Below are 9,424 nucleotides of genomic sequence, written 5' to 3'. Positions count from 1 at the left end.
ATCTTAGAGTAAGAATTGAATACGGTTATGCATAGAAAAAGTGCTTTATAAATCCTAAAATATTATACAGTTGTGCTATTTGTTTCTTGTTATTTCTTATTCCTTCTCCCACACTTGCCACAAATATATTCCCTTAACTGACAACTGGAGCAAGAATTAAGCTATATATAAATAACTTAGTGACAAACTTGAAACAAAAGGTCAACTCTACCTAATATGTCAATAAATGCAGTAATAAAATGAGTGTGTACCACATATTTTAACCCTGCAGGCTCTTCTGCCTGTGTTTAGCATATGACAAAGGAAGAAAAGTTAAGTAGGTTTTATGTGCCTTCTTCAGTTTTCCACTGGGAGAGGGCAGACAGGAGTGGAAAAAGGACAGTACTGGGAAATGAGAAAGACTGTGTTCTCCATCCTGCTTAGAGGAGCAAGGGATAGCAACACTTTCTCCATATGAAAAGTTGAAGGGGAAGAGGATTTATAACTATGATTTTTCTACCTTATTATATAAGAAACTCGAGCTGGATGATTTTTGTTCCCATTGTTACCATCAAGCAGTAAACTTATGTGGGGAAGATCATAACCCTAATAGATGTAGTTGACTCATTAATGAGTTCAGTTTGAAATCCCTTAACATTTTTGGAGGTAGGGATGACAGATATTTGAGAAACTGCTATAGGTAAAAAACCAAGTAACAGAAAAATACATTAAAATTATTCATGTCCTTAGTCACACTCATTGAAGAGATGTCCTGTCTGCCTTTTGTACATTCAGGTAAGTCCTGAAAAGCATCATGTGATACTGGAAATTGTACCAGCTCTGGAGTTCAAACAACTTTGATTAAAACCCAGTTCACAACTTAATGTCTGCTCATGTGAACCTCTGGTGAATAAGTCATTTATTCTTGCTGAGCCCCAATTTCCCCATCTATAAAACATGCATAAATACACTCCCTCCATGTGTGTTGTGAGAATTAAATGAGGTATTAGTTCCTGACACACAGTTACTACTCAACTATCAATGTCACTAATTGGGTTTCACCGTGGAAATAAATATAATTTTCATAGCTAAGGTAGGAAGAAATTTATACACCTACATCTGAACTCTAAGGTTTCAAAATAGTATAATAACTTATTTCTATACTATCCCATTTTATGCTCATAGCATAGAAGGACAAGCTGTATCCTCATAATTCAGGTAAGGAAACTGAGAGTCAAAAAACTCAAAATGCCATTTCTTGAAGAACCTGAGACTAAGCCAACTCTACTGACTGAAAACTAGACTATACTTTTGGTATGTCTGTTATTGAAAATACCTGAGAACTTTCACAGTGAATCAGCTATACATATACATATAACCCCATATCTCCTCCCACTTGCGTCTCCCTCCCACCCTCCCTATCCCACCCCTCTAGGTAGTCACAAAGCACCGAGCTGATCTCCCTGTGCTATGCGGCTGCTTCCCACTAGCTAGATCTAGTTTACATTTGGTAGTGTATATATGTCCATGCCACACTCTCTCTCTTCGTCCCAGCTTACCCTTCCCCCTCCCCGTGTCCTCAAGTCCATTCTCAATGTCTGCGTCTTTATTCCTGTCCTGCCCCTAGGTTCTTCAGAACCTTTTTTTTTTTTTAGATTCCATATATATGTGTTAGCATACTGTATTTGTTTTTCTCTTTCTGACTTACTTCACTCTGTATGACATTCTCTAGGTCCATCCACCTCACTACAAGTAACTCAATTTCGTTTCTTTTTATGGCTGAGTAATATAGTTTCCACTATACCACTTTCTTAGTGAGATAATCATAAGAATTAATGCTAAAGGTAATTTCTAAGGAAGTGAAATATATAAATCATATATACTTATCTCAATATACCTCCTATTTTAGTCTCAACATTGAGAAGTTGAGCCTGTAATAAAACATTTGCCTGGAACACAACTGTGTCACACAAGTAAATAGCTATGATTATATTTTCTTTTGTCCCTAGGCTAATGGCACACTTTGACCTTTTTAAATACCCTAATGTACCTAGTTCATAATAATGGGAGTTAAACAAATAATGACAATAGAAAGCTTACCACAGGTTCAGTTCACTCCTCAATAATCAAAATCAGCTGATACACGCTATCTATACATACTTACTCAGCTGAGTATTTTGCCTCTGCCTGAACTAACATCTAGATCCCTAATTCTTTGGAGTAGTTTTGTCCCCACATAAGCAGATCCAAGTCCTTCCTCGTTGAATGCCGGTTATGCTAAACCTTACCCACCTAAACAGTCAACAAATTTCCCAATTCTTCTACTCGTTTTGGTCACCTAGAGACATTGACATGACGTGACATTTAGAAAGTATGTTTCATTTTCATCAGACACTTAAATTTTAACTTTCTCTTTTGACCTTCTGAAGCCTAGCCATCATAATACTATGTTTAAAAACTTTAAAATGTTTTTCCCTTTCAGAAAGATATAAAATCAATTTGAGGGTTTAGGTCAGTGATTATCAGCCTCAGCCGCACATTACAATCACCTGAGGAGCTTTTTAAAAATACTCATGCCTGGGCCCACCCCCAGATATTCTGGTAATTGATTTGGTTTCTAGTTTCGGGGAGTAAATTTAGTTGATAAGGCATGCCACATTATTTGAATCTATCTAATTTCTAGGTTTCAGATAATGAGGAGCAAGAGTTCAAATACTAAGGGATAATTCAAAAAAAAATTTTTTGAATCTATTCTGTTCCTAGTTTAGACAATGCAAGTTCAGATATGGAGGGTCCATCCTCAAAGGGGAAAAATTACGCAAGTAAATACCATATATCCTAGTAGCTTTAGTGGATTCTCAACTGATTATTCCTTCATTCATTCAAGAAATTTTTTCACTTTACAGTACCTGATTGGCAAAATGTGAATATTGGATAACTAATTGTGGATATGGGGAGATGGGAAACTTCTTGCAAGCTGATGCGAGTATAAACTGGTTGAGCCATTCTGGAGAGTGATATGGCAATATTTAGTGAAATTACATATGTGTATTCCCTACAACCTGGCAATCCCACTCTGGGCATAAATTCCCAAACAACTCACAAAAGGCTCATAAAAGGACTTGAATGAGAATGGTCAGTAAAGCACTGATTTTAATACTAAGGAATTTCAGGCACCTAGATGTCCAGCACAAGGGAAATGGACAGGTAAAATGAGGAAGGCAGCAGTTAGAAACGACAAACTAAATGTACATACAACAACATGGATGGGCTTTAAACAGAATGATACATGAGAAACAAACAAACAAAAAAGCCCAGAAGTATAGTTATAGCATTATAACATTAGTGCAAATTAAACACACACACACGAAACAATATATTTTACAAGCATACAAAAATATCAAAGGACATACATCAAACACATTAGATTTGATGCCTATAAGGTAATCACTGAAAGAGGAAAATAAAACAAAAGGCTTTGCATGGACCAATGTTCACAAACGTTCTCCTGCATTCAAGGCCATTCTTAACCTATTTTCTGGAGAGTGAAAGGGAGAAATATTTATTGAGTGCTGACTATAGGCTAGTTAGTATTGTCTGCCTCCCCACCTTGGGATCCAAAGAATATCTTTGCCCTTGGAAACCTCACAGCCCAGTTGGGAAAATGAACAAGTTAACAAAAATCCAGTTGGTAAGTCCTATAGAGTTTGGTGAAAAGTGCTGTGGTGTACCATAAGAGATTATGACTTAACATTAATTTGTGTTTATATAGGGGTCTATTACTTAATTTATATGTAATTTTCCATCATAATAATGACTGAAATATATCATACTTTAATGAGTTGGGGTTTTGGGGTTTCTTTTTTCCTCTTTCCTCTTTATCTGTTCCTAGTATTGTGTAGTTTCTACTTTGGGACTAGCTAAGGCTTGCCTGCTGTAGAAATGTTGGAGTGCCATCTGCTGGTGGAAATGTTTTATAGTTCCCCCATCTATCTTACAATACATTTTAGAGAACAAAAATGTCACACATATCATATGATATCTGGGCTTGAAGGAATTTTAGAGATCATCTATTTCAGGTCCTTGATTTAGAGATTAGAAAATATCTCCTTACAAGATTTTATTTCATTTAAGGTAAATGTGTGTGTGCATTTTCACATAACTCTTTCATCACCTCTGTGAGCTTCATAGAACTTTGTATAGTAAAGACTCACAAAGCTAAACTATCTTAATTTTCCCAAAGAGATAAACATATAAACTCCTTTAGAGGGGTCCGTAAGACATGTTTAAACATTTATATAAAGCCCATTTCCCAGGAAAACAATCTTAGGAAGGCAGCTTACTACAGTGCCAAACAAATGAGCTTCAAGGTCAGACTTACATTCATCTCAGCTTTACAATTTACTAAGAAGCCTTAAGTTCAACTTCGCTGAATCTCAATTTCTTTATATGTGAAAAAAAAAACAGTAATCTAATTTACACGGATATTACAGTAATTTGTGGAGCACATGTAACAATAAAATGCTTAGTAATGTCAGAAAAATGTTTAACAGCTAAACTAAACCCCTAATACTAATTTAAATGTTTCTTAATTCTTCCTTAATGAAGCTAAAAACTGTAAATGGATCTTCCTATCATTTATATTTTATATTTATATTTAATATAATCAGCTGCCTCTAAGATATTTCATACAATTAATTCCCATAAAAATGGAAGGCAAAACTTGTTTTAATAGCTCAGTGGATATCTAGGCAGATCACACTTCTGCTTTAAGGCCTTGCTATTCATAGTGTGGTTCACAGATCCAGCAGCATTAGCATAAACTGGGAGCAATTAGAAATACAGAATCTCGGGCTCCACCCAGACTTACCAAATTAGAATCTACATTTTAACAGGTTCCTCAAGTGATGAAAATTCACATTTAAAGTCTGAGAAGCATTACTTTACAGGACAGCAAATAGAACCTGAGCTCCATTATTTTAGGAGAGGTTGCCAGAACTAGCCCTGCTCTGTTCCTCTTGGCTAAATTTATCTATGTTTTAATGTTTAAGTACTGAAACTTCTTCAGTTCTTTAAACTTTTAGTAAAACTCATCTTTGCATAACACAGAGCACTTAACATAGCCCATGGAAAGAAGGGAGAAAGGAAAATATGATACTACTGTCATTAATAAAATGATGTCCCAAAGCCAAAGAACATAGAAATTGAGTAAACACTACAAGCAATACGGAGTTACAGAGTTTCTGTTACTGACAGTGAATAAGCAACTGTAAAATATGGAATAGACCAGTCAGAAATATCATGAAAATTAATCCATACGGATACGTCTACACATCTTTGTGAGAGTAATGATAGATGAAGCAGCAATTTCAAACCTAGCAACAGCCAGCACCAGCTTCAGAAAAACTCCCAGTTGCTGAGACGTCTGAATGTCCAGGTGGCAAAAATCAGGAGATTCATGAAAACAAAATTAGGCATGGTCCACCTGAGCTTTAACCAGATAATCAAAAAACAAGTAATGTGCTACTCATACTCTATGAAGACAAAAAAAAAGCTATCAAATATTTACCTAGTACCCACTGTGTACAAGCCATGATAGAAGCAAAACAAAGTCATACAATTAAAGAGGAAGAGTAAGCACACAAAACCATGTAGGCTGAGAAACAGGCAAAAACTGCTCATGCCACAGGAAGACTCAATATGAAAATAAAGTTGAAAACTGAAAGCATTTCCTCTAAGATCAGGAATGAGACAGAGATGTCCACTCTTGCCACTATTATTCAACATAGTTTTGGAAGTCCTAGACATGGCACTCAGGGAAGAAAAAGAAATAAAAGGAATCAAAATTGGAAAAGAAGAAATAAAACTGTCACTGTTTGCAGATGACATGATACTATATATAGAAAATCCTAAAGATGCCACCTGAAAACTACTAGAGCTCATCAATGAATTTGGTAAAGTTACAGCATACAAAATTCATATACAGAAATCCCTTGCATTCTGTACACTAAAAATAAAAGAGAAATCAAGGAAACAATCCCATTCACCACTGCATTAAAAAGAATAAAATACCTAGGAATAAATCTACCTAAGGAGGCAAAAGACCTGTATGCAAAAAACTATAAGACACTGATGAAAGAAATAAAAGATGACACAAACAGATGGAGAGATATACCATGTTCCTGGATTGGAAGAATCAATATTGTGAAAATGACTATACCACCCAAAGCAATCTACAGATTCAATGTAATCCCTATCAAATTGGCAGCAGCATTTTTCACAGAATTAGAACAAAAAATTTTACAATTTGTAAGGAAATACAAAAGACCATGAATAGCCAAAGCAATCTTGAGAAAGAAAAATGGAGCTGGAGGAATCAGGCTCCCTGACTTCAGACTATACTACAAAGCTACAGAAATCAAGACAATATGGTACTGGCACAAAAACAGAAATATAGATCAATGGAACAGGATAGAAAGCCCAGACATAAACCCACACACATGTGGTCACCTTATCTTTGACAAAGGAGGCAAGAATATACAATGGAGAAAAGCAGCCTCTTCAATAAGTGGTGCTGGGAAAACTGGACAGCTATATATAAAAGAATGAAATTAGAACACTTCCTAACACTATATACAAAAATAAACTCAAAATGGATTAAAAACCTAAATGTAAGGCCAGACACTATAAAACTCTTAGAGAAAAACATAGGCAGAACACTCTATGACATAAATCACAGCAAGATCCTTTTTGACCCACCTCCTAGAGCACAGCAAAGGAAACCATAAACAAGATGAAAAGACAACCCTCAGAATGGGAGAAAATATTTGCAAAAGAAGCAACTGACAAAGGCTTAATCTCCAAAATACACAAGCAGCTCATGCAGCTCAATATCAAAAACATAGACAACCCAATCCAAAAATGGGCAGAAGACCTAAATAGACATTTCTCCAAAGAAGACATACACATTGCCAAAAAACACATGAAAAGATCCTCAATATCACTTATCATTAGAGAAATGCAAATCAAAACCACAATGAGGTATCACCTCACACCAGTCAGAATGGCCATCATCAAAAAATCTAGAAACAATAAATGCTGGAGAGGGTGGGAAGAAAAGGGAACCCTCCTCCACTGTTGGTGGGAATGTAAATTGATACAGCTGCTATGGAGAACAGTATGGAGGTTCCTTAAAAAGCTAAAAATAGAACTACCATATGACCCAGCAATCCCACTACTGGGCATATACCCTGAGAAAACCATAATTCAAAAAGATATATGTACCACAATGTTCACTGCAGCGCTATTAACAATAGCCAGGACATGGCAGCAACCTAAATGTCCACTGACAGATGAATGGATAAAGAAGATGTGGCACATATGTACAATGGAATATTAGTCATAAAAAGGAACAAAACTGAGTTATTTGTAGTGAGGTGAATGGACCTAGAGTCTGTCACACAGAGTGAAGTAAGTCAGAAAGAGAAAAACAAATACCGTATGATAACGCACATATATGGAATCTAAAAAAATGGTACTGATGAACCTAGTGGCAAGGCAGGAATAAAGATGCAGACATAGAGAATGGACCTGAGGACACGGCGTGGGAAGGGGAAGCTGGGACAAAGTGAGAGAGTAGTACTGACATGTATACACTACCAAATGTAAAATGGATGGCTAGTGGGAAGCTGCTGCATAGCACAGGGAGATCAGCTCGATGCTTTGTGATGACCTAGAGGGGTGGGATATGGAGGGTGGGATGGAGGTTCAAGAGGGAGGGGATACGGGGATATATGTATACATATAGCTGATTCACTTTGTTCTACAGCAGAAACTAATACAACATTGTAAAGCAATCATACTCCAATAAAGATATTTTTTAAAAAATGAATTTTACTTTTAACAAAGCTAAGAGTTCACACCACTAAACCAGATTTACAAGAAATGTTAAAGGGATTTCTCTAAGTGGAAAACGAAAGACCAAAAGTAGATATGAAAATTATGAAAGAAAAACTCTCATTGTAAAGCAAACATGCAGTAAAGGTAGGAGATCAACTACTTATAACACTAGAGGAAGGTTAAAACATAAAAAGTAGTAAAATAATCTATACCCACTATAAGAAGGTAAGGAATACACAAAACAAAAAGATGTAAAATATGAGACCAAAAACATTAAATGGGAGTGAGGGGGGAGAAGTAAAAATGCAGGGTTGTTAGAATGCATTCAAACTTAAGAAGTCATCAACTAAATACAAATATAAATACAAGTATATATGTAACTCATGGTAACCAGAAGCCAGAAAACTATAATAGATACACACCAAAAAGAGAAAGGAATCCAAATCTTTAGTGTTACTAAAGATAGTCATGAAATCTCACAAGAGAGCAAAAGAAGAAGAAAGGAACAAAAAACTGCAAAAACAACCAGAAAACAATGAACAAAATGGCAATAAGTACATACCTATCAGTTATTGCTTTAAATGTCAAAAGACTAAATGCTCCAATTAAAAGACAAAGAGTAGGGTCTTCTCTGGTGGCGCAGTGGTTGAGAGTCCACCTGTTGATGCAGGGGACATGGTTTCGTGCCCCGGTCTGGGAAGATCCCACAGGCCGTGGAGCGGCTAGGCCTGTGAGCCATGGCCATTGAGCCTACACGTCCGGAGCCTGTGCTCCACAACGGGAGATGCCACAACAGTGAGAGGCCCGCGTACCACAAAAAAAAAAAAAAAAAGACAAAGAGTGGCTGAATGGAAACAAAAACAAGACCCATATCTATGTTGCCTATAAGAGATTCATTCCAGATCTAAAGACACATACAGACTGAAAGTAAGGGGACAGAAAAGAGTATTTCATGTAAATTGAAACAAAAAGAAAACTGGGGTAGCAATATTTATATCAGATGAAATACTGATATCAACACAAAGACTATAACAAGAGATAAAGAAGGATATTACATAATGATCAAGGAATCAATCCAACAAGACATAACAATTGTAAATATATATGCACCCAACACAGAAGCACCTAAATACATAAAGCAAATATTAACAAACATGAGGAAGAAATTCAAATTAACACAGTAATAGTAGGAAACTTTAATGCCCACTTACATCAGTGGACAAATCATTCAGACAGAAAATCAGTAAGGAAACTCTGGCCTTAAATGACACATTAAACCAAGTGGACTTAACAGATAAATATAAAACATTCCATCCAAAAGCAGCAGAATACACATTCTTTTCAAGTGCTCATGGAACTTTCTTCAGGATAGATCACGTGCTCAGCCACAAAACAAGTCAGTAAATTTAGGAACACTGAAATCATATCAAGCATCTTTCTGACTATAACACTATGAAACTAGACATCAATTACAAGGAAAAAACTATAAGAACATAAACGTGGAGGAAAAACAATATGCTACTAAACAACCAATGAATCACTGAAA

The 9,424-nt window shown here is 36.0% G+C and overlaps 1 protein-coding gene across 1 annotated transcript in view; it reads right to left on the bottom strand.

The window, feature by feature from the left end:
• The window catches only part of HPSE2 (heparanase 2 (inactive)), a 633,877-nt gene that overhangs the window by 577,618 nt on the left and 46,835 nt on the right, over positions 1-9,424 (bottom strand). The gene's annotated exons all lie outside the window — the stretch shown is intronic.

Source organism: Tursiops truncatus, chromosome 16 (assembly GCF_011762595.2).
Source record: "Tursiops truncatus isolate mTurTru1 chromosome 16, mTurTru1.mat.Y, whole genome shotgun sequence".
Classification (NCBI taxonomy): Eukaryota; Metazoa; Chordata; class Mammalia; order Artiodactyla; family Delphinidae; genus Tursiops; species Tursiops truncatus.
Note: the sequence above shows the minus strand (reverse complement) of the source record. Positions and strands in the feature narration are given on the sequence as shown.